The sequence below is a fragment of the Rhagoletis pomonella genome, unplaced genomic scaffold (genome assembly GCF_013731165.1).
Source record: "Rhagoletis pomonella isolate Grant_MI unplaced genomic scaffold, Rhpom_1.0 Rhpom_scaffold_00003, whole genome shotgun sequence".
NCBI classification, from domain to species: domain Eukaryota; kingdom Metazoa; phylum Arthropoda; class Insecta; order Diptera; family Tephritidae; genus Rhagoletis; species Rhagoletis pomonella.
In genome coordinates, this window is record NW_023458557.1 from 3,151,803 (window position 1) to 3,175,477 (window position 23,675).

The 23,675-nt window shown below is 37.9% G+C and overlaps 1 protein-coding gene across 1 annotated transcript in view; it reads left to right on the forward strand.

The window, feature by feature from the left end:
* LOC118734991 overlaps nucleotides 1-23,675 on the forward strand; it is a gene marked incomplete in the record, with an annotated part of 783,173 nt that overhangs the window by 355,945 nt on the left and 403,553 nt on the right.

A 23,675-nucleotide genomic window follows, 5' to 3' on the forward strand; every position in this document is an offset into this window, starting at 1 on the left:
GTCTGTTTTTGATCTGCACCTGATCTGATATTAGCATTATCAAGGATAAGTGTTTTGGAATTTTCATTTATGTTTGATATATGTACATATGTATGTATGTAAATGGAATAAGGTTTTGCTCTAGCTGGACGTAAGACTTAATAATTTTCCCAGAATATTAAAAGATGTATTCCTGTTTTCATGGTGACAATTGTCAAAATAAACCCATTTAGATGTATAATAAGAAAATTGCTCCTACAAAATACCCTTCTGAGATTTCGCGGACTTAGCAAATTTCCATGTCAAAACAAACGCTTATTTGCAATTAAAGTATTTACTGTAGGATCGCTTTTGGACTTAGTTAGAAAAGTTACGAAGTCATACGAGAAAGTAATGATAATCAATATATCTTCTAAATTCTTCCAGAGAAAATTTAAATTTTTACTTCAAATCAGTTTATTATAACGACGGAATGGACAAAGGCTTTTGAGTTAAATCTTATTAATCTGTTTGCTATGCAATATTTTATACCTAGACATGTGTGTGGGAGAATATGTATCAAATATGTACATACTTATATACATACATAAATATGCATAAGAGCCCGAAACAGTTTACCCCATTCACTAAAATAAACAGTAGTATACGGTGGTCAATTTTCACATGGCTGTTAAGAAAGAAGAAGGTAAGAAATTCATATACATTTAACACAAACACCAGGGAAAGCTACGTATAACTTTTTGTTGAATAATTTCATATTATAATCCAAAGAAACTTTTTGCGATTTCACCTAATAAATTTGAACAGAAAATAATAATGCTATAAAGGAACAAAACAATACAGGAGTGTTCGAATGAAACAAAATAAACTATAAAAAGGAATGAATTCATCTGAAATTAATAAAGAATCTGGATGTCGATGTCGATGCTAAATATATGCGGACAATTTGGGGCGACTCTATTTACTGATCCTATTCAATGAATAAATCTTTTTATTTTATGGGAAAATGATTAAGTCTTACGTCCAGCTAGAAATATCGATTTACCTTTCTTTATACCCGAGCGCACTTGTGCACAAGGGTATATTAATTTTGTTCACATAACGGTTGTTTGTAACAACCAAAAAGAATCGAGATAGATATAGACAATTGTATACATAAATGCTCAGAATGAATAGAGAAGTCGCTAAAGCTATGTCTGTCTGTCCGTCCGTCTGTCCGTCTGTCCATCCGTCCGTGTACACGATAACTCGATCAAAAATTGAGATATCTCAACGAAATTGGGTATGTAGGTTTCCGCTAATCCAAGGTAGGTTGGTATTGAAAATGGGCGAAATCCGACAGTAACCACGCCCACTTCCCAAATAACGGTAATTTCCAGAAATACGAAAACTGCGATATTTTAGTAGCTACTGAAGATAATTCACTCAAAATTGATATTTACAATAACTTTCAGACGAAACATAAGAATATTATAAATTTTTGGAAAATGGGCGTAGCCACGCCCACTTATGGTAACATGTGTATATCTTGGTAACCGCTGCACCAATTTCTTCCAAACTTGGCACAGTTGTTGGCCTTGGGACAGCATACTAAATGGCCGAAAATTTTTAAAATCGGACAATACACACGCCCACATCCCATATAAACGGTAATTTTCTGAAATACGAAAACTGCGATATTTTAGTAACTACTGAAGATAATTCACTCAAAATTGATATTTGCAATAAATTTGAGACGAAAAATAAGAATACTATAAATTTTTGGAAAATGGGCGTAGCCACGCCCACTTATGGTTACATGTGCATATCTTGGTAACCGCAGCACCAATTTCTTCCAAACTTGGCACAGTTGTTGGCCTTGGGACAGCATACTAAATGGCCGAAAATTTTTAAAATCGACCAATAACCACGCCCACATCCCATATAATCTTCGATAAATCAGTAAATATTAAAGCTACTCTTTACAAAACAATTCTTTACCAAGAAATACGTTTATGGTAAAATTTTGGAAAATGGGCGTGGCACCGCCCACTTATGATCACATATATGTATATCGGTAACCGTTATACCAATTTGTACTAAACTCGGTATTTTTATTGTCCTTGTCACATAAAAGCAAAACTTTGAAAATTATTGAAATCGGACTAAAATTACGGCCGCTTTTCATATAACGGTAAATTTCAGAAATGCTTGAAACTGGAATATTTCGAAATTTAAGGACGCTAATTTAGTCAAATTGATACACCCCGTCTTACCATCTTGCGGTAGCTTTCGGAAAGGTGAAAAAACATATATTTAATACTTGCGCCGAGTATTTAATGTTCGGCTCCGCCGCTTAAGCAGTGAAAAAGTCGTCAAATTTTGCAAAGATGTGATAAAACTGAATTTTTGTGAACCACTATAAATGATTTGCAAGTGTTCATAAACATCAAATGAAAGGTAAATCGATTACATTTCTTTGGTTATAATATTGTTTAAATCGCTTAACTTTTTAATGAAAATTTTACAACTTTTGAAAACATCTATGTATATGCAAATGAGTAATACTAATAATAAGCAATTAAGCAACCACATATGTATGTAAAAATATATTTAATAATAATGTTAATTATAATTTTTATTCATAATATTGATTATTAACTGTATATTAGGTAAACAATGCATTTTGAAAAATAAATTTTGCAAAATAACAATCAAAAAAAATTTGTATTTATTGTTTCTAAGGTTATTTTGAATTCGCTGTGAAGAAAATGTAACCGTGCGCCGGCTGACGTGGGAAATATTAGAGGAGTGCAGCTATATGTGTTCCTTACGAACCCGCGGTTTCACCAGAGAACCCAGCACCTAACTAACATTCGTATGACGACGGTTGCCCTGTGCGAAAAAGAGGATTCACATTGTGACATTTTCGTAAAAAGAAGCAAAATAATAAATACTTTTTATCGAGTTTTATATATTTTCTAAATTCATGTATGATATAATAAATTTTTTTAATAAAATTACATTTTTTTCTGCACATATAATATAATTGGGATGATAGTTACAAATATTTATATTCATATTAAGTATCCTTATATAGAGTTTTTATATTTGAACAACCTATATCATCTAAATTATATATGAGAATTTCTTCTCCAATCAGTTCTTGTATCCATTATGATTTCTCAAATCCTTTTACATATACATAAGGATTTTCCTGTTTTTTAACAAATTCATTTAAATATTTTTTTTTTTTAAGTTGAAGCTCCGTCATTCCAATGCAATCCATGATGATATTTATATAACCACTCTACTGTTATTCTTTCTTTCAATGTTAATCTCGAATAACTATAAGGTGGACGAATAATAAATGTTTCAATATGTGAAACTAGGTCTTTCCGCCCGCCGCACACAAAAGTAGACTAAAGACTAGGCCTCGCCAGTTACCAAACCTGCTATTTTAGGCTGTTATTATTATTATTGTTATTATTATTATTACTATGTATCTAAATGTTCTATTCTCATTTGTCTGTAAGAAAACATTTTTCTGTAGACCAAATAAATAAATAAATGTGAATCAATCAGTGCTGAAATGCTAATTTCCTTTGCTGTAAATTTATTATCAATATAGAATCCTTGCACATCTATAACAATTATTTATTTTTTCAACCATTATTTAAGCTCTTAGACCCTTTCTACACACTTAATAATATTGATAAATGGGTTCAGTTTATATCCGTTTTCTTATATATATATACAGTATATTTTGCTTTGCTGCCTCTATGCTTAAGTCCACATTTAAGATACCTACCCCAAAATGCGCATCAAAAGCATTATTTTTAACATTTATAAGGAAACTGCTCCGATAGATGCATTCAACATACCTGCACATTGGCGATACCTGCTTTAAAAATTGTATAATTGTTTCAATTATCAATGAAAGTATTACGTTTACCTGCACTGGCCCCACAATTACCTAATTTTACTACCTTTTATTTATTTTGCTCATCTCGCAGCACAACGAAAATGGCTATCAATTTATGTAGTTATATACATAATTAGATAACATTCGGTGAAAATTTCGCTTGCAGTAATTTCTACATGGTAAGTGCTCCGCCAATATTTGGTTTCATAGGGATTCGGATACCTTCCTCATTGAAGTAGTAAAGAAAATTCGCTTAAGTGCCTTTTTCGGTTACGTGCACAAGTTTTTCGTGCAAAGAAGGATGTGCAGCTAAGCAAAATATACTGTATACACATATATATATATATATATATAGCGATATAGCGATATCTTATACATATACAGGGTGTCCCAGAAGTAACCTGCCAAACTTTAGGGGAAGGTAGGTGGGGGGTGAGCTCTCTGATAAATAAAAAATTTTCAGGTAAAAGTATTACCGTTTTTGAAATATTAACATTTTTTTGAATTTAAAAAAAATCGTGCTTTTCATGTATTTTCTTTAACTGCATCTACAAACCAGGCTATACTTAGTAAATTTTTTATGTAAAATACTTCCAGATAGTTGCTTCTCCATACTCAAATGCAATGTAGTTAAAATATATTAAGGAACCATCATAAAATTAGGACTATTTTGGGATTTTTAACTTTTTGATATTTTCTTCCCCAACTTTGACTATCTCTGGTGAAAAAAAGTGTACTGAGCTATAACTTTACATTACATACAAAAAATGCTCATTTAATAAAGATTTCAGAAAGGTGCCACTCTTACTGTTTCGAATAGAAAAAAAAGTTATAGCCGCTTTTGTGGGCAAAGGACTGAGACAAGCTAGAATGTATTTAATGGATTTAAATTTATGTTACTCTTGTTACCGACCAATGACATGCTAAATAGTACAAAGGTACATTATTACCTGCTCCTGACATTATTTTATGTTACTTACCGGAATTAGTGAAAGTGGATTTTGTGAAATTGGACCCTTCGAACATTGTGTTATTTATACTATAACAGAGAACACGCAGCCTAATTTACGGTGAAGCTTGCTGTAATGCCAGAGCTGCCCAAAGACTCTATGCAGAGCGATACCCCAATCGTCGGCATCCGGGTCGTGAAGTATTCGCCCGGACCCATAGTGATTTTTACACCTTTCTTGTTTGCTTGCTTGTTAACAATCATTTTCCACTTTTTTAAGGTCGCATACCTGGAAGGCTCAGGCTCTACAAGAAAGAAATTACCTGTCGAGGGTTAGATTTTGCCGTGAAGTATTGCGAATGCATGAATCGGACCCCAACTTTTTTAATAAAATTATTTGGGGCGATGAATCATCATGCAAACGTAATGGTTATTTTAATTTACATAACCTTCACAGTTGGCAGATAGACATCCTCGCAGTACCGGTACAAAATAAATTTATGGTGCGGTATTTTTAATTGTCAGATATTGGGACCTGTGGAACTACCGCCAACGCTCAACTCTCACAGTTATTTAGAGTTCCTTCAGGAACGGCTTCCAACTCTTTTAGAAGATGTACCCTTAAACCTGCGGCGAAGACTATGGCTGCAAAATGACGGGTGCCCTGCTCACTACGGGCATGAAGTAAGAGCTCATTTGGACGAAACTTATTCTCAACGAAAGATTGGACGATACGGGCCAAACACGTGGCCCGCTCGATCGCCAGACCTGAATCCATTAGATTTTTTCTACTGGGGCTATCTTAAGGACAAAATTTAATCAAAAACAATTCAAAACGAAGAGCATTTGCGGGAACAAATAAATGGGAGCTGCTGCTGAGATAACCCAATTGAGTTTAAGATCTCTAAAAGCGTCTTTTCTTAAAAGGCGCCGAACTTGTATTAGAGTAGAAGGTCGCCAATTTGAGCATATTTTATTAATAAATGAATAAATTTTACTTCAAACAAGTCATGTATATTTTATTTCACGTGAAAAAATATTGATAGATATAGCCCTTGTTATAGACTTTAGTCCGAATTCCGGTAAGTAACATAAAATAATGTCAGGAGCAGGTAATAATGTACCTTTGTACTATTTAGCATGTCATTGGTCGGTAACAAGAGCAACTTAAATTTAAATCCATTAAATACATTCTAGCTTGTCTCAGTCCTTTGCCCACAAAAGCGGCTATAACTTTTTTTCTATTCGAAAAATTAAGAGTGGCACCTTTCTGAAATCTTTATTAAATGAGCAATTTTTGTATGTAATGTAATGTTATAGCTCAGTACACTTTTTTTCACCAGAGATAGTCAAAGTTGGGGAAGAAATTATCAAAAAGTTAAAAATCCCAAAATAGTCCTAATTTTATGATGGTTTCTTAATATATTTCAACTACATTGCATTTGAGTATGGAGAAGCAACTATCTGGAAGTATTTTACATAAAAAATTTACTAAGTATAGCATGGTTTGTAGATGCAGTTAAATAAAATACATGAAAAGGCACGATTTTTTTTTTAATTCAAAAGAATGTAAATATTTCAAAAACGGTAATACTTTTACCTGAAGATTTTTTGTTTATCAGAGAGCTCACCTCCCCACCTACCTTCCCCTAAAGTTTGGCAGGTTACTTCTGGGACACCCTGTATAGCGATATGATGAAATAAAAGAATTTAGTTCAACAATTTTTATTGAGTTCGAGGCCGTTTTTTAATGAAAATTTATTGTGGAAAAGCAACAATAATTTGAAAAAATGGTATAAGTGATAGCTATTTCGGAAATCACCACATTTCCTCATCAGACTTCTTTCAGTAGGCTTCGAACCGACGATCCCACTGACTCAGCCAGTTGCCTATGCACCGTGCTAAGTACGCCTTGTAAATTATCGTTTGCTTTTTTCCACAATTTTCATTTTTGTTATGCCAACACAATCAAGCGTAGCTATTCCGCTGCAATTCACTTGATCATGTGGTTGTTGGTATTGTTGGTTTTTGCTAATAATTCCATTTTTAGAATGTTTAACTTTTAGGTGTGCTCGTCCTTAAGTTATTTGTTTTTGTTATTTTTTGGCCTTATAACAATTATATTCAACAATTTTTATTGAGCTCGAGGCCGTTTAATGCAAATTTATTGTGGAAAAGCAAAAATAATTTGAAAAAACGGTAGAAGTGATAGTGCGGTGAGGTAGAGCACTATGGCGCGGCAGCTCTACCTCACTCCCCCGGTAGAGCTATGGCGCCATCTAGCGGGTGTGAGAAGTGTTTAGTATAAACAAATCAAATAAACAAAGAAATTTCTTTTATTTGATTAAATATATCGACTTATATTTATTCAATACCCTCTATCTGCAATTTTCACAAAAACTACTTTGTGAGGTTAGGACCCATCTGGGACTTACCTGACATCACTGATGTTAATTCTGAATTTGCAATTTAATTGTAAATTCTTCTGTCAAGCGTTATACAAGGTCAGCATTAATATCGCCGATGACAATTAAGTTTTAGGTGGATTTTCATATCAAAAATTAATTTAATGGAATGTGGAGGATTGAAGGCAAGTCGTTGACCCATTAAATATTTCTTTTCCGGTTTGGAAGTGCTGATAAGAGAAAGCACAGTGTAATGAAGGCTATTTTAAATATTATAAATGATATCGTTGCTTGTATGTCTGTTTGTATGTTTGTAGTGTGATAAAAATAGAAATTTTAGGAAATAAAATGTGTGGAAAAATATAATTCGTTTTTATTTAAAAAAATAGGGTTACAATTTAGTATTTATTATTGTACGAAAGTGCAATTTTTTACTAAATATAATTGTTTTTTACGTTTATTTAAATTAATAAAGTTTTATAAAGAAATTTACATTATTATCACTTATTTCTATAATTGCATATTTTTCTTGTTTATACATAGCCATAAAGGTTGCTGAACTACAATACGCGTCATAGTTTTTTAAAATATAACTAAATGGTTTATAATAGCCCATTTCGAACAACGATCCAACTGGCTGGTTCTCCGTCAGATGGTGGATATACGCAATCATATTTATGAACTCCTGTGGTTGTTAATTTAAAAATAGTAGTTTTATAATATCGCAACTCGTTGATTATGTCCATGAAAAGTTTAACATGCTCTTCTCAAATACGCAAATATGCAAATCTCAAATACGTTTAATCTTATATAAATTATATAAATTTATTAATTTCACAACAATTTTATGTTGTCTTTCTGTGATTTAGCAATTACAGGTATCACGTCCTGATTTAGCATTATTATTACTCCAAGGACAGATCGTATAATGTTTTCCATATATAGATTTTATCCAAGACCCATTTTCCATCTGTTTAGTTAATATACATCCATTTTGTATAATGCTTCTATGATGGTTTAATATACGTTTTAGAAATTCTTTAATTTCATAACTTTTCATATTGTCCTATTTAAATATTCGCTAAAAAATAAGAACTACTTCAATCAGTTTTAAATTTTAACTAACTTCTTTTATTTCATCATATCGCTATATATTTATAAGATATCACTATATCGCTATATATATATATCTAAGAAGACGTATATAAACTGAACCCATTTATCAATATTATTAAGTGTGTAGAAAGAAGGGTCTAAGAGCTTATATAATGGTTGAAAAAATAAATAATTGTTATAGATGTGCAAGGATTTTATATTGCTAATAAATTTATAGCAAAGGAAATTAGCATTTCAGCACTGATTGATTCAGATATTGAAACATTTATTATTCGTCCACCTTATAGTTATTCGAGATTAACATTGAAAGAAAGAATAACAATAGAGTGGTTATATAAATATCATCATGGATTGCATTGGAATGACGGAGTTTCAACTTAAAAAAAAATATTTAAATGAATTTGTTAAAAAAGACGAAAATTCTTATGTATATGTAAAAGGATTTGAGAAATCATAATGGATACAAGAGCTGATTGGAGAAGAAATTCTCATGTATAATTTAGATGATATAGGTTGTTCAAATATAAAAACTCTATATAAAGATACCTAATATGAATATAAATGTTTGTAACTATCGTCCCAATTATATGATATGTGCAGAAAAAAATGTAATTTTATTTAAAAAATGTATTATATCATACATGAATTTAGAAAATATATAAAACTCGATAAAAAGTATTTATTATTTTGCTTCTTTTTACGAAAATGTCACAATGTGAATGCTCTTTTTCGCACAGCGCAACCGTCGTCATACGAATGTTAGTTAGGTGCTGGGTTCTCTGCAGCCAAAAGTAGTGAAAAATCTGGTGAAACCGCGGGTTCGTAAGGAACACATATAGCTGCACTCCTCTAATATTTCCCACGTCAGCCGGCGCACGGTTGCATTTTCTTCACAGCGAATTCAAAATAACCTTAGAAACAATAAATGAAAATTTTTTTTGATTATTATTTTGCAAAATTTATTTTTCAAAATGCATTGTTTACCTAATATACAGTTAATAATAAATATTATGAATAAAAATTATTATTATTAATAAATATATTTTTACATACATATGTGGTTGCTTAATTTCTTATTATTAGTATTACTATTATTGGAGTGCAATGGGGTATAGTCGTTGCGCTGGGTATGCAGTTACAGTTGCATGGCTATACTCAATCCCGACTCTTGCGTTCTCGTTCGCGCACTCTGGGCAACGTGAGCAACCCATGTGCGAGATGCGGTAACCAATCTGAGTGGAGCCTTGGGTCACTGCAGAAAGAGAGGGAGCTTCGGTGGGGCCACTCCGACTTATTCGGTTTAAGGGCTTACTGAAGTCTGCAGCGTCTGTTCACCAGTAGGTGCGGCTGCAAGCGGGTGTCTGCTTGGAGCAAGCGGCTCGCTATATAAACGTGTATTTGGTTGCGAAACCACCCCCGTCCCAGCAATGGGTTGTGCGCTGGGCTTGGGACCCGCCAGGTAAAAACCACTTCCAGTGAAGAAGCAAGGCAAAGCCTCGGATGAGACCCCCGCTTATGATGACGACCACGGCAAACGTTTAAAGGACTACGATTTGAGGGCATGCACCTGGAATGTCCGTACCCTTAATGGAGAAGGTAAGGACAAAAGCTGACATCACCGCCATCCAAGAAATGCGTTGGACGGGGCAAGGCAAGCAATGTCTGGGGCCTTGCGACGTCTACTACAGCTGCCATGTAAAGGAGCGCAAATTCGGTGTTTGATTTGTGGTGGGAGAGAGACTCCGTCGCCGAGTACTGTCGTTCACCCCGGTGGACGAGCGTCTAGCCACAATCCGCGTGAAAGCGAGATTCTTCAACATCTCGCTCATCTGCGCCCATGCCCCGACGGAAGAGAAAGATGAGGCATCCAAGGATATCTGATATGAGCGCTTGGAGCGCACATACGAGCGCTGCCCCCGTCATGATATCAAAATCGTGCTTGGCGACTTCAATGCCAGGGTGGGCAAGGATGGGATCTTTGGAACCACCGTCGGAAAATTCAGCCTCCACGACGAAACGTCCGACAACGGATTGGGGCTGATCGACTTCGCCGGGGCCCGAAACATAGTAATATGCAGTACTAGGTTCAAGCATAAAAAGATCCATCAAGCTACGTGGCTGTCTCCGGATCGAAAAACAAGAAACCAAATCGATCATGTTGTGATAGACGGAAGGCACGCTTCCAGTGTTTTAGACGTACGCACACTCCGAGGCCCAAACATCGACTCGGACCACTATCTTCTTGCAGCCAAGATAAGCACCCGCCTCTGTGCAGCAAAAAATGTGCGCCCAAATATGCAAGGAAAGCTTAACGTCGAAAAGCTGCAATCACAACAGACAGCCAGCGCTTTCGCTACTCGACTCTCACACCTGCTCTCAGAGAGCACTCTTCAACAAACCGACATATGCGAGCAGTGGAACCACATTTCCCGCTCATTAAGTACCGCCGCCGAAGAAGAAGTCGGATTTCAGCGAGCCCGAAAGAACAACTGGTACGATGAGGAGTGTCAGGAAGCTGCAGAAAAAAAAGAAGCCGCAATAAGAAGAGAGAGGCCGAAATACGTGAGTGCGAAGAGCTTGAAATGCTGGCCACAAGAAGAATGCCCGAAAATTTTACCAGAGAGTTAGTCGACTTACGGAAGGTTTAAAGACCGTACTCCTGTAAGAACAATAATGGCGACCTAGTAACTGATGTCCAGAGCGTACTTAAATTATGGAGGGAACACTTTTCCGCCCTACTAAATGGAAGCAGCACGGAAAGTTGTGGAGAAGAAGACTGCGGGCTCGGGTCGATGATGACGGAGTCGACGTTCCACCGCCTGACTATGACGAGGTACGTATAGCAGTAACGCGGCTGAAAAACAACAAAGCTGCTGGAGCTGACAGCCTGCCAGCTGAGCTATTCAAGTACGGCGGGGAGGAGTTGATAAGGTGCATGCATCAACTCTTGTGCAGAATATGGTCAGATGAACGCATCCCCGACGACTGGAATTTAAGTGTGCTGTGCCCAATCCACAAGAAAGGTGACCCCGACATTCGCGCCAACTACCGCGGGATCAGCCTTCTCGGCATAGGTTACAAGGTCTTATCGAGCGTACTGTGTGAAAGACTTAAGCCCACCGTCAATGAACTGATTGGGCCTTATCAGTGTGGCTTTAGACCTGAAAAATCCACCATAGACCAGGTATTCACAATACGCCAAATCTTGGAAAAGACCCGCGAGAAAAGGATCGACACTCACCACCTATTTGTCGAATTTAAAGCCGCCTTTGACAGCACTGAAAGGAGTTGCCATACGCCGCTATGTCTGAATTTGGCATCACCTCAAAACTTATACGGCTGTGTAAAATGACGTTGAGCAATACCACCAGCTCCGTCAGAATTGGGAAAGACCTCTCCGAGCCGTTCGCCACAAAACGGAGTTTCAGACAGGGCGACTCCCTTTTATGTGACTTCTTTAATCTGATGTTGGAGAAGATAATAAGAGCTGCAGAACTGAACCGCTCAGGAACAATTTACTACAAGAGCGTGCAATTGCTGGCTTATGCCGATGACATCGACATCATCGGTAACAAAAACCGCGAAGTGTGTTCTGCCTTTGCCAAGTTGGATAGGGAAGCAAAGCGAATGGGTCTGGTGGTAAACGAGGACAAGACGAAGTATCTCCTGTCATCAAACAAACAGTCAGCACATTCACGCCTTGGCACCCACGTCACTGTTGACAGTTACAATTTCGAGAAAGTAGAGAATTTCGTTTACTTGGGAACCAGCATTAACACCGATAATAATGTCAGCATTGAAATCCAACGCAGAATCACTCTTGCCAACAAGTGCTGCTTTGGACTGAGTAGGCAATTCAGGAGTAAATTCCTCTCTCGACGTACGAAAATCACGCTCTATAAGTCACTCATCATGCCCGTGCTGGTATATGGCGCAGAAGCATGGACAATGACAACATCCGATGAGGCGGCTCTTGGAGTGTTTGAGAGAAAGATTTTGCGGAAGATTTACGGGCCTTTACGCGTTGGCGGCGGCGAGTACCGCAGACGATAGAACGATGAGCTGTATCAGCTTTACAACGATATGGACATAGTGCAGCGAATTAAAATACAGCGGCTCCGCTGGCTTGGTCATGTCGTTCGAATGGACACCGACGCTCCAGCTCTGAAAGTATTCAACTCGGAACCCGCTGGTGATAGCAGAGGAAGAGGGAGGCCCCCACTGCGATGGAAAGATCATGTGGAGAAGGACTTGGCTTCACTTGGCGTTTCCAATTGGCGTCAGTTGGCACAGAGGAGAAACGACTGGCGTGCTTTGCTGAACTCGGCGAAAATCGCTTATGCGGTTACAGCGCCAAAAAAGAAGAAGAAGAAGTATTACTCATTTGCATATACATAGATGTTTTCAAAAGTTGTAAAATTTTCATAAAAAAGTAAAGCGATTTTAACAATATCATAATCAAAGGAATGTAATCGATTTACCTTTTTTTTGATGTTTATTAACACTTGCAAATCATTTATAGTGGTTCACAAAAATTCAGTTTTATTACAACTTTGCAAAATTTGACGACTTTTTCACTGCTTACATGTAGATGTTTCCAAAAGTTGCAAAATTTCTATAAAAAGGTTAAGCGATTATAACAATATTGTAATCAAAAGAAAGGTAAATCGATATTTCTAGCTGGACGTAAGACTTAGTAATTTTCCCAGAATATAAAAAGATTTGTTCATTGAATAGGATCACTCAATAGAGTCGCACCAAATTATCCGCATATATTTAGCATCGATATCGACATCCAGATTCTTTATTAATTTCGGATGAATTTATTCCTTTTTATAGCTTATTTTGTTTCATTCGAACACTCCTGTATTGTTTTGTTCCTTTATGTCATTATTCTTTTCTGTTCAAATTTATTAGGTGAAATCGCAAAAAGTTTCTATTTTGCATTATAATATGAAATTATTCAACAAAAATTTATACGTAGCTTTCCCTGGTGTTTGTGTTAAATGTATATGAATTTCTTACCTTCTTCTTTCTTAACAGCCATGTGAAAATTTACCACCGTATACTACTGTTTATTTTAGTGAATGGGGTAAACTGTTTCGGGCTCTTATGCATATTTATGTATGTATATAAGTATGTACATATTTGATACATATTCTCCCACACACATGTGTAGGTATAAAATATTGCATAGCAAACAGATGATTAATAAAATTTAACTCAAAAGCCTTTGTCCATTGCGTCGTTATAATAAGCTGATTTGCAGTAAAAATTTAAATTTTCTCTGAAAGAATTCAGAAGATATATTGATTATCATTACTTTTTCGTATGACTTCGTAACTTTTCTAACTAAGTCCAAAAGCGATCCTACAGTAAATACTTTAATTGCAAATAAGCATTTGTTATGACATAGAAATTTGCTAAGATCGCGAAATCTATTTCGTAGGAGCAATTTTCTATGAAAAATTTTCTATCTTATTATACATCTAAATGGGTTTATTTTGACAATTGTAACCATAAAAACAGGAATACATCTTTTAATATTCTGGGTAAAATTATTAAGTCTTACGTCCAGCTAGAGCAAAACTTTATTCCATTTACATACATACATATGTACATATATCAAACATAAATGAAAATTCCAAAACACTTATCCGTGTGATAATGCTAATATCAGATCAGGTGCAGATCACAAACAGACATTAAGACATAAAAAAGAAAAATTGTATACGAAATGCATAACACACTTTAAAAATATATTGTTAAAATAAGAATAAAAATGATAAACAGATATGAGGCAGATCATAGCAGATTTTTAGCAATTTCATAGCTGATACAAAGCAGATCATTGCCAGATAAGGTGTAGATCAATACCAGAAGGAAAAAATTATAAACAAAATAAATAATAAACTTTTAAAACTGCAATAAAATTAAATACGTATATAGAAATATTAAATTCAATGCCAGAAACAGATTGGATATATATGTCGAAGATACATTAAAAATTCAAAAGAACAAGTCATCTGAGAAAATCCTTATTAAATAGGAAAATTCAGCAAGCTAGTAATTTTGTAAAAATTGTGTGTAAATTTAATTGTATCTGTGTATGCATATGTAACCGAAAAATAATATCTATCTTTAAACTGTGCATCACATTTTGTTTTTAATAAAACATATCTACGCTCTAATCGAAATAATAAATATAAGGTAGACATTTACAAAAAAAAATTAAGAAATTGTTTTCAGTTTTAAATACTTATTTACCAACATTTTCAATGGTTGGGTTTATGGTAAATCAAGTAAATATAGTACATACATATGTATGTGTATCGTTATCTAAAGGTGAAAAGGTGACAAGCCTTATTTTTTTTAAATTTTTCAAGAGAGACGAAGATGTAGTTCCGCATTATTTATCATTCTGCATCAAAAAATAAATTTAAAAAGAAGTGGACTTGGCACCTTTTCACATTTAGGTAGCGATATATTACAATGCAATTCCAAAACATAACCACTATAAATGATGTCGGTTGGTGAAAACCATGAACTAAATTTTATGCATTTTTACGAAAAATTGTGTAAATAATGTTCATTTGAAATAAAATAACTTACCAATGTCTACATATGTATGTATATATATTTATCTACATACATATGTATATGTGGCGGCACTCACATTAAGCGATTAATCTATTATAGTCAAAATGTGCACATAAAAGTTAATATTAAATTCATTTATATTCATACACTTAAGGGCTAAGTTATCTTACATTATGCTTTGCATTATTATTCTAACGATTAAATTAGTGCTATCTCTCCTATTAATTAAGCTATCATAAGAATGAATTTTATATATTGCGAATATAATCACCTGATGTTCTTCGCTCATACATATAAGAGTAAATTCGGCAATGTAATACGAAGTTGGATTTTGGTTACCACGTCGGATAGACGTGTTTGAATAAAGGACTAATTCTCCACATTGGTGACCCCGACGACAACCGCGAGGACTTTTAGCGGTCACCTTGGCGCAACCTTGGAAAAAAAACATACCGCTACCAACCACTGAAGGTGACCCCGACCAAAATTCACACCACACCCAACTATCCGCTGGCCGCGTATAAGTGCAAGACATCGGCAACGTTACTTTGCACTGCCATTTCGCATAGCAGCCGCTTAAGGGCATTTGCAGCTACCATTGGCATTTTCTTTGCAGCTACAAGTTTTATATTGGAAGCCAAACGAAATGCCAGCCGACGACGAAACGCCACACCTGCCGAAAGCATCAATACTCTTGGGTAACAACGCTAGCCCTGCGACAATTCGTGTCCCAAGCTTCAATCAAGACAGGCCGGGACTCTGGTTCGCGCAATTAGAATCCCAGTTCCGGAACCATAATGTTACAAATGAAGTGGACAAAATCCATCACGCAATTCCACTCATTGACACGCGCATAGCTGCCGACGCTGAGGACATTATTTTGAATCCACCGGCAGAGAATCCATACCACAAATTAAAGACAGCGCTAATCGCTTGCTATTCAAAGTCCAGAGAAGCGAAACTCCTTCAATTGCTGGACGGCGAGTGTCTTGGCGATAGGACACCCTTTTAACATCTTCGACACCTACGTAGTCTAGTTCCAGGCATCGATGGGGAGGTATTAAGAGCAAGGTGGCTCTCGCACCTGCCCCACCAAATTCGCGCATGTTCAGTCGCACAATGCACAGCCGGGCTACAAGAATTGGGCGAAGCCGCAGCCCGCCTGCATGACGTGCTCAGACCGTCTACTGGCACTCATGTAGCTGCAACATCGTTCGCAAATAGTCCAGGCGCCGTGCCTTCAGAGGTAGAGCAACAACTAGCGCACATTACAAAATGCCTGCAGAAGCTTTTAGACAGCCGACAAACGACTGGAAGAAAACATTTTCGTCCACGTAACGCTAACAGGAGCGGATCAGTTTCTCCCGTAAGCCCAGCCGGCAACACCTGCTGGTACCACAAAAAGTTTGGTAACCTCAATCAACAATGCACACCTGGTTGCAAACTAGCGGAAAACAAATAAGAGAGACGTTAGCGGTGGAAAGCGCCTCTCTTCCACCATCGTACCGCCTCTTCATTACAGACCGACCCTCTTGCATCCAGTTTTTAGTGGACACGGGCTCCGCAGTCTCAGTTTACCCCCACGGAGGTAACACTACTATGAAGATGGCGACCGGTTACCAAGTCATCGCAGCAAATGGAACGCCTATTAATACCTTCGGCGTCCTAACTATCAATTTAAATATCGGCCTCCGCAGAGCGCTAACATGGCGCTTCATAGTAGCAGACGTCTCCCGACCAATCATTGGCGCTGATTTACTTTCACACGGCTTACTTTTACGGCCTCCTCCTCAAAAACCAACGACTTATCGACGAAACTACTTGGCTACGCACAACAGACACAGCCAGGAGTGTGGATGTGCAGTCAATTAAAATTCAGCAGCCGAATGAATCATCAGCACTTTGGCAATTGCTTGCCGAATTTCCCAGAGTTACACGCCCCGATGGTGCACCTACGCATATTCCACACACAACGCAGCATCCCATAAAAACAGCACCTGGTACTCCAGTCAGTAGCCGCACTCGTCGATTAGCTCCCGATCGTCTAAAAATTGCGAAAGCTGAATTTGATAAGATGATCAAACTGGGTGTTGCAAGACCGTCAGACAGCCCATGGTCATCTCCACTGCACCTCGCACCAAAGAAATTTGGCGAATGGCGCCCATGCGGCGATTACCGTCGCCTTAACGAACGTACTATACCAGATCGGTATCCAGTTCGATGTCTTGAAGATTTCACCGCTAATTTACATGGTACGTCATGCTATTCAACCACCGATCTAATTCGTGCTTTCAACCAAATTCCCGTGGCGGAGGAGGACGTACAGAAAACGACTATCGTCACACCGTTTGGCCTTTTCGAGTTTCCGTTTATGACATTCGGACTTCGAAACGCTGCCCAAACGTTTCAGCGGTTCATCGACGAGGTAACTCGAGACTTGCCGTTCGTTTTCGCATACATCGATGACCTAGTTGTGGCATCCGAAAATGAAACCGAGCACCAGCAACACTTGCGTATTGTATTCCAGTGCCTTCAACGCTATGGCCTAGTCATAAATGCAACAAAACTCGGCTAGGTCTGAAAGAAGTTGAATTCCTCGTGCACACTATTTCCGCAGACGGCATAGAACCACTCGCAGACCGAGTTAAAGCAATCATAGACTATCCTCGCCCTTCAACAATCAATAAGCTACGCAACTTCATAGGTACCATAAATTTCTACCGAAAATTTATCAAGCATGCAGCTTACCTACTAGCTCCACTTAATAAGCTACTCGAAGGTCCGAAAATCTGCGGAAAAACTCCAATAAATTGGACAACATCGCTCGAAAACTCATTTTTTGAATGTAAGAAGGCTCTCGCCAACGCAACACTCTTGGCACACCCAGATCACAACGCAGAGTGGGCCATCTTTTCAGACGCATCCGAGTGCGGAATAGGCGCCGCCCTCCAGCATCGCTCTGGTAAACATTGGCAACCACTCGCTTTCTTTAGTCGCAAACTTGCACCATCTGTGCAAAAGCGATCAACCTACGATCGTGAACTCAACGCAATTTACGAAGCAGCTCAATCTTTCCGCCACATTTTTGAGGGACGACACATCGTTATCTATACGGATCACAAACCCATAATGCACGCATTCAAACAGAAGCCCGAACGTGCATCACCATGGCAATTCCGATGACTCGACTTTATAAGTCAGTTCACTACCGACATACGGCACATATCCGGGTCGAACAATATCGTTGCTCACGCCTTATCTCGAGTCGATGCTATTCACGCAGCAGCAACTGCTCTGCAGCAGCTCTAAGACTTCACTGCAACTATGCAAAATCAGAAGTAATAACGCAGACGTTGCCGTCTACTGCGACATATCAACAGGCACGGCACGTCCTTTCGTTCCACAACCACTGAGGCGACGAATTTTCGACACACTTCATTCCGTTTCACACCCAGGCCGTCGACCTTCTAGGCGCCTGATTATTTGATTCGTTTGGCCATCAGTCAACAAGGATTGTATCAGTTGGGCAAAAGCTTGCATTCAATGCCAGCGCAATAAAATTGCACGCCATACAGTTTCACCCATCGCGATTTTTCAACCACCTTCTCGCCGTTTTGAGCACATTCACGTAGATTTGGTGACACTTCCGCTGTCAAAAGGTAACACCAAATGTCTCACAATCATTGACCGGTGCACACGCTATCCATCCGCCGCACCACTTATTGACGGTACGGTCGATCGAGTAGTACACGCGCTAATGCTAACTTGGGTCTCATATTTTGGCGTTCCACTTCGGATAACCACCGACCTTGGAGGACAATTCGAGTCAGATCTTTCCAAGAAACTCGCTGATCTCCTTGGTTTTAAACATCAACGAACCACTAGTTATCATCCACAATCTAACGAACTTGTTGAACGCTTGCATCGGCAACGGAAATCATCTCTTCTCTGCCACGGCGAGTGTTGGTACGATGCACTTCCTGCAGTTCTCCTTGGACTACGTGCGGCATTTAAAGAAGACATCAAAGCCACATCAGCAGAAATTGTTTTTGATGAGCCAATTCGACTCCCAGGTGAGTTTTCAGCACCATCAACTCAAAACATTGAAGCGCCTGAACTCGTTAAAACGCTCAGGAAAGCATTTCAAAATCTGACGCCTACGCCTGCATCTCGCCATAGCCAAGAGAAAATATTTATTTCAAAGGAGCTCGCAAACTCATCGCACGTTTTCATCCGCAACGACAGAGTCAAGCAATCTTTTTCATCGCCATACGACGGACCATTTCCAGTTGTGGAGCGGTATGACAAATACTAAAAAGTGCTGCTTCATGGGAAACCTACACAAATTTCCATCGACCGGCTCAAACCAGCTTTCCTGTGTAGTGATGACAGCCAACGCTATACAAATAGCAGCGACACCAATCCTCATTCGCCGACCAACAAACAAAGAAGTCAAAAAAGGGTATGCTTCCAGATTTCTTCAAATTAATATATAATTTTTTTTTCGCCGCAGGGGAGACATGTGGCGGCACTCACATTAAGCAATTAATCTATTATTGTTAAACTGTGCACATAAAGGTTAATATTAAATTCATTTATATTCGTACACTTAACCCTTCGTCTGACACATGAGCCCAGCCAGGCCTTTTCTATTTTCAAATTACAAAAAAGTGCACTTTAAATATAGCTAGAGGCTTGAAGTTTCAGGTAGCTTACTAAAGTTTAGTGAACTACAAATATGTAAAAAATCATGTCGGTATCATATATATAAAGCTAGATATATAGATATGTTGATTAATACATCACATTCGTAACACATAGGTCTGGCTGGACCCACATATATTCCTATTTAATTTCTACAACCGTTTTTCAAAGTTTTCTTTTGAATTTTTTGAATTACATATCATGGCCAGAGATGATTTGCATTTTTACCTAAAATGAAGGAATGCAATGGAATATTACCCCATTATAATTTTACTCGCCTCCAAAGCTCTTCCATGTTACTCGGAGCTCGTTTGTGCTATGTTAATCCTCTCTTGACCACAGGGGATCAAATTTTCGATGGCTGCCCACTGCATTACGTGAAAATTTTGCTCAAGCAACCGGCGGTGTCGAATATTTTCAGAATCCTTTGGTTCTCCGTCCTGCTGGCAAACAACTTATTCCGCAGGATTTGCGCTTTTGTCTACAAAGTCCGGCAAATTTGTTTGGAGGATATGTTCATTATACCTTTTATAATAACCCATGGCACCAAATGCCAGCAAGTAAAACATCCCAAGCCACTGAAATTTTGTAAAAGTCACGACAATTGGAGCTTTTGGACTGAAAAGGGGTAATATGGTCCGATGGAACGAAAATTATTTGTTTCCAAAGCGATAAAAAAATAATATTTTTGGGAACGACCTCATCAACATCTTCAAAAACACCATGCCAAGAAAAACGTCTAACATGGTGGCCAGCACAAATCCCAGACCTCAAAGCTATCGAAAAATTGAGCGCTGTGGTCAAGAGAGGATTAGCATAGCACAACCGAGCTCCAGTAATATGGAAGAGCTTTGGAGGCGAGTGAAATTATAATGAGGTAATATTCCAAGCGAAATCATAGAAAAATCAGTAGAGAACATTCCCAGACGTATGAAAATCGCTATTAAAAGCAAAGGAGTCTCCACAATCCTCTTGATATATACCTCCAAAAATCTCAAAACAGAAAAGTTCAAAACTGAGTGAAGAGAGTTGCCTTGCGTTTTTGCTGTGAATCACTTGTTAATTTTTCTGTATGCTAGGCTTTATACCTTAGATAATAAGGACAAACTGTTGAAAATTTCAAAGCAATCCGCTTATTATTAAAAAAGTTATGCTACTGTAAGTAATAAAATGTCGAACATGCACTCGGTTTTGATCACGAGTGTATTTAAATGATAAAATAAAAAAGAAAGCCCTTAAATTAAGTAATTATTTGAATAACATACAATAAATAAGTTTAACTGAACAAATGTTGCACATAGTTTCTATATAAATGTATACAATTTTTATGTGGATCCAGCCAGACTCATGCGTACCGAATGTGCCAATCGAAACATGTGTCTGACGGAGAGTTAAGGCCTAAGTTATCTTACATTATGCTTTGCATTATTATTCTAGCGATTCCATTAGTGCGATCTCTCTTACTCCTATTAATAAGGCTATCATAACAATGAATTTTATGTATTGCGAATATCATCACCTGATGTTCTTCGCTCATACATATAAGAGTAAATTCGGCAATGTAATACGAAGTTGGATTTTGGTTACCACGTCGGATAGACGTGTTTAAATAAAGGACTAATTCTCCACATACATATATACCCAAAGGGAAAATGTAATGTATTGTGATCGAAAAAATGATCAGTAAAACTGCCGTTTTTATATTCGAAAATGCATTATTTTTCCCACAGCGATGTCCTAGGAACAGTGTGGCATTCAATTTTGCATTACCAGTAATGCAGGAATGAATGCGATTTAATATGAATTTTTGGCAACTTTTTGGATACATTAGAATTCTGATTACATAGTTAACAGTAATAGAATCTAGAACTCATAAGAAATACATAACATTATTTATCACGCATGTAATGCATTACCACTTTTCCCACTGGGTAGTTTAATATTTTTAAAAGAAATGATCGAATACACATGCATAAAGGCATATTTACATATGTATTTAAATTTAAGTCTTATTTCACTTTTTAATAAGAAGCTAATAATTTTTATATAACAAAAAAATATTTTAGTTAAATAGAAAATTTAGAGTTGTTATTGTTTAATCGTTAAGCGTTTTTAACGACCTTAAATAATGTGGTATGCAAGGATGCTCCCAATAATTTTAGATTAATAAAAAAGAAATGCGCAACACAAAATGCGGTTAAGTAATAAATTTTATTAGCGTTGTCCTTGTGTAGGAATTGACAAGTCGAATGAATAACGAACGAACAAGCAAAGCGATAGAATAAAAAATTAGCAGTAAGTAATCGGTGCTGCCAGATTACCAACATCCTCCGCCCGTTGAATGCTTCAGCCTTCAACCACATTATCTGAAATCGGCAGGAGGCATAGTTTCGTCAGCGCCCTTTTGTAGGTTCCCTGGGCGGTTTTTAAAAGCGCGGCTCGAACTACACCGTCGTCACCAGGGATCGTTTCCAAGACTGTCGCCAAGGGGGGTTGATTTTCGTCCTTAATTAGGACCATAGCCCCAACGCGCAGATTCGGTAAGGAGCCATGTCACTTGTGCCGTTGCTGAAGGAGAGTCAAATACTCCGTCTGCCATTTCTTCCAAAATTGCTGCTGCATGTAGCATACTCTCTGCCATCGATTAAGGCGACCAATATTTAAAGTAATAACGTCGGGTTCTGCGATAGAAGTAAACTGTTCACCAATCAGGAAATGGGCTGAAGTCAGCACTTCGAGATCATCAGCATTTTCTGAAATGGGACATAATGGACGCGAATTTATGATTGCAGAAATTTGGCATATTAGGGTTCGAAATTCCTCAAAATTTAATGTGCTTTTAGCATTTTATTGGAGGGCGGTTTCGCACTTCAGATTGATAATGGAACGGCCCGCAGAAGTCCACACCCGTAGTTAAAAATGTCCCATTATGTGCTTCATCTATTTAGGCTTGGCACGAAAACAGCGGATGCATTTATCAACCACACGCGAAATGGTTTTTCTGCCCCCAATGGGCCAATATTGCAACCGTGTAGATGCCAGTAATGATTGGGGCCCCACGTGGAGCATTTGCTGACGAAAATGGTTGATTATTAAATCCGTTACCGGATGTCGCTTGGGTAAAATGATGGGGTGCTTCGCCTCAAACCCCAATGTGGAGTGCTGCAGCCTGCCGCCAACTCGAATCAACCCATGCTGATCGATAAATGGATTTAGTGATCGAATGTCCGATGAACCTTCCACTTCCTTTCCGGCATCCAAAAGCCGATGCTCCTTGTGTAGGCTTGCTCTCTGCATCATGCGAAGAATTAGAATGGTTCCCTGCTGGATTTCCTTTGTTTTTATTGGTCCAGAATATTTGGTACCGACTGGCCTCGAAAATCGGTAGACGCACGCATAAGGTCGTTGTAGCTTCGTAAACGTGTTAAGAAACTTGCAGCTAAGTGTGAGATCTATGCCTACCACCGAGAACAGCGCACGTTTTCGTCGCTCCGGCAAGTCTCGCAGCATAGTGGGACGAGCTGGCCATTTGTGATGGGTTTCACGAAGAAAGTCCGGCCCGTGCTTCCAAATAGGCAAATTCAGTAGCTCTCTAGGGCTTGTTCCCCTTGACAGAATATCCGCGGGATTAACCTCTGAGGGAACATGGCGCCAACTCATGCCCTTAGTCAGAGTTTGGATGTTGCTGATTCGATTTGACACAAAAGTATTAAAGTTGGATGGTTCATGACATAACCATGACAGAACTATGGTCGAATCGGACCAACAACGAAGTTCACCTTTAAAAATATTTTGTTTCGAGATGTTGGATACTACCTCGGCTAACAGAAAGGCTGCTGAAAGCTCGAGTTTTGGTATAGTCAGAGTCTTTAGTGGTGCAACGCGGGACCTGGAGCAAAGAAGATTTGTGTGGACGGTTCGATCTTTCTCAGCACGCACATATACGCACACGCCATATTCTAACAAACTTGCATGGCAGAATGGATGCACCTATAAACTAGCGCCAGGGGTCGAAACA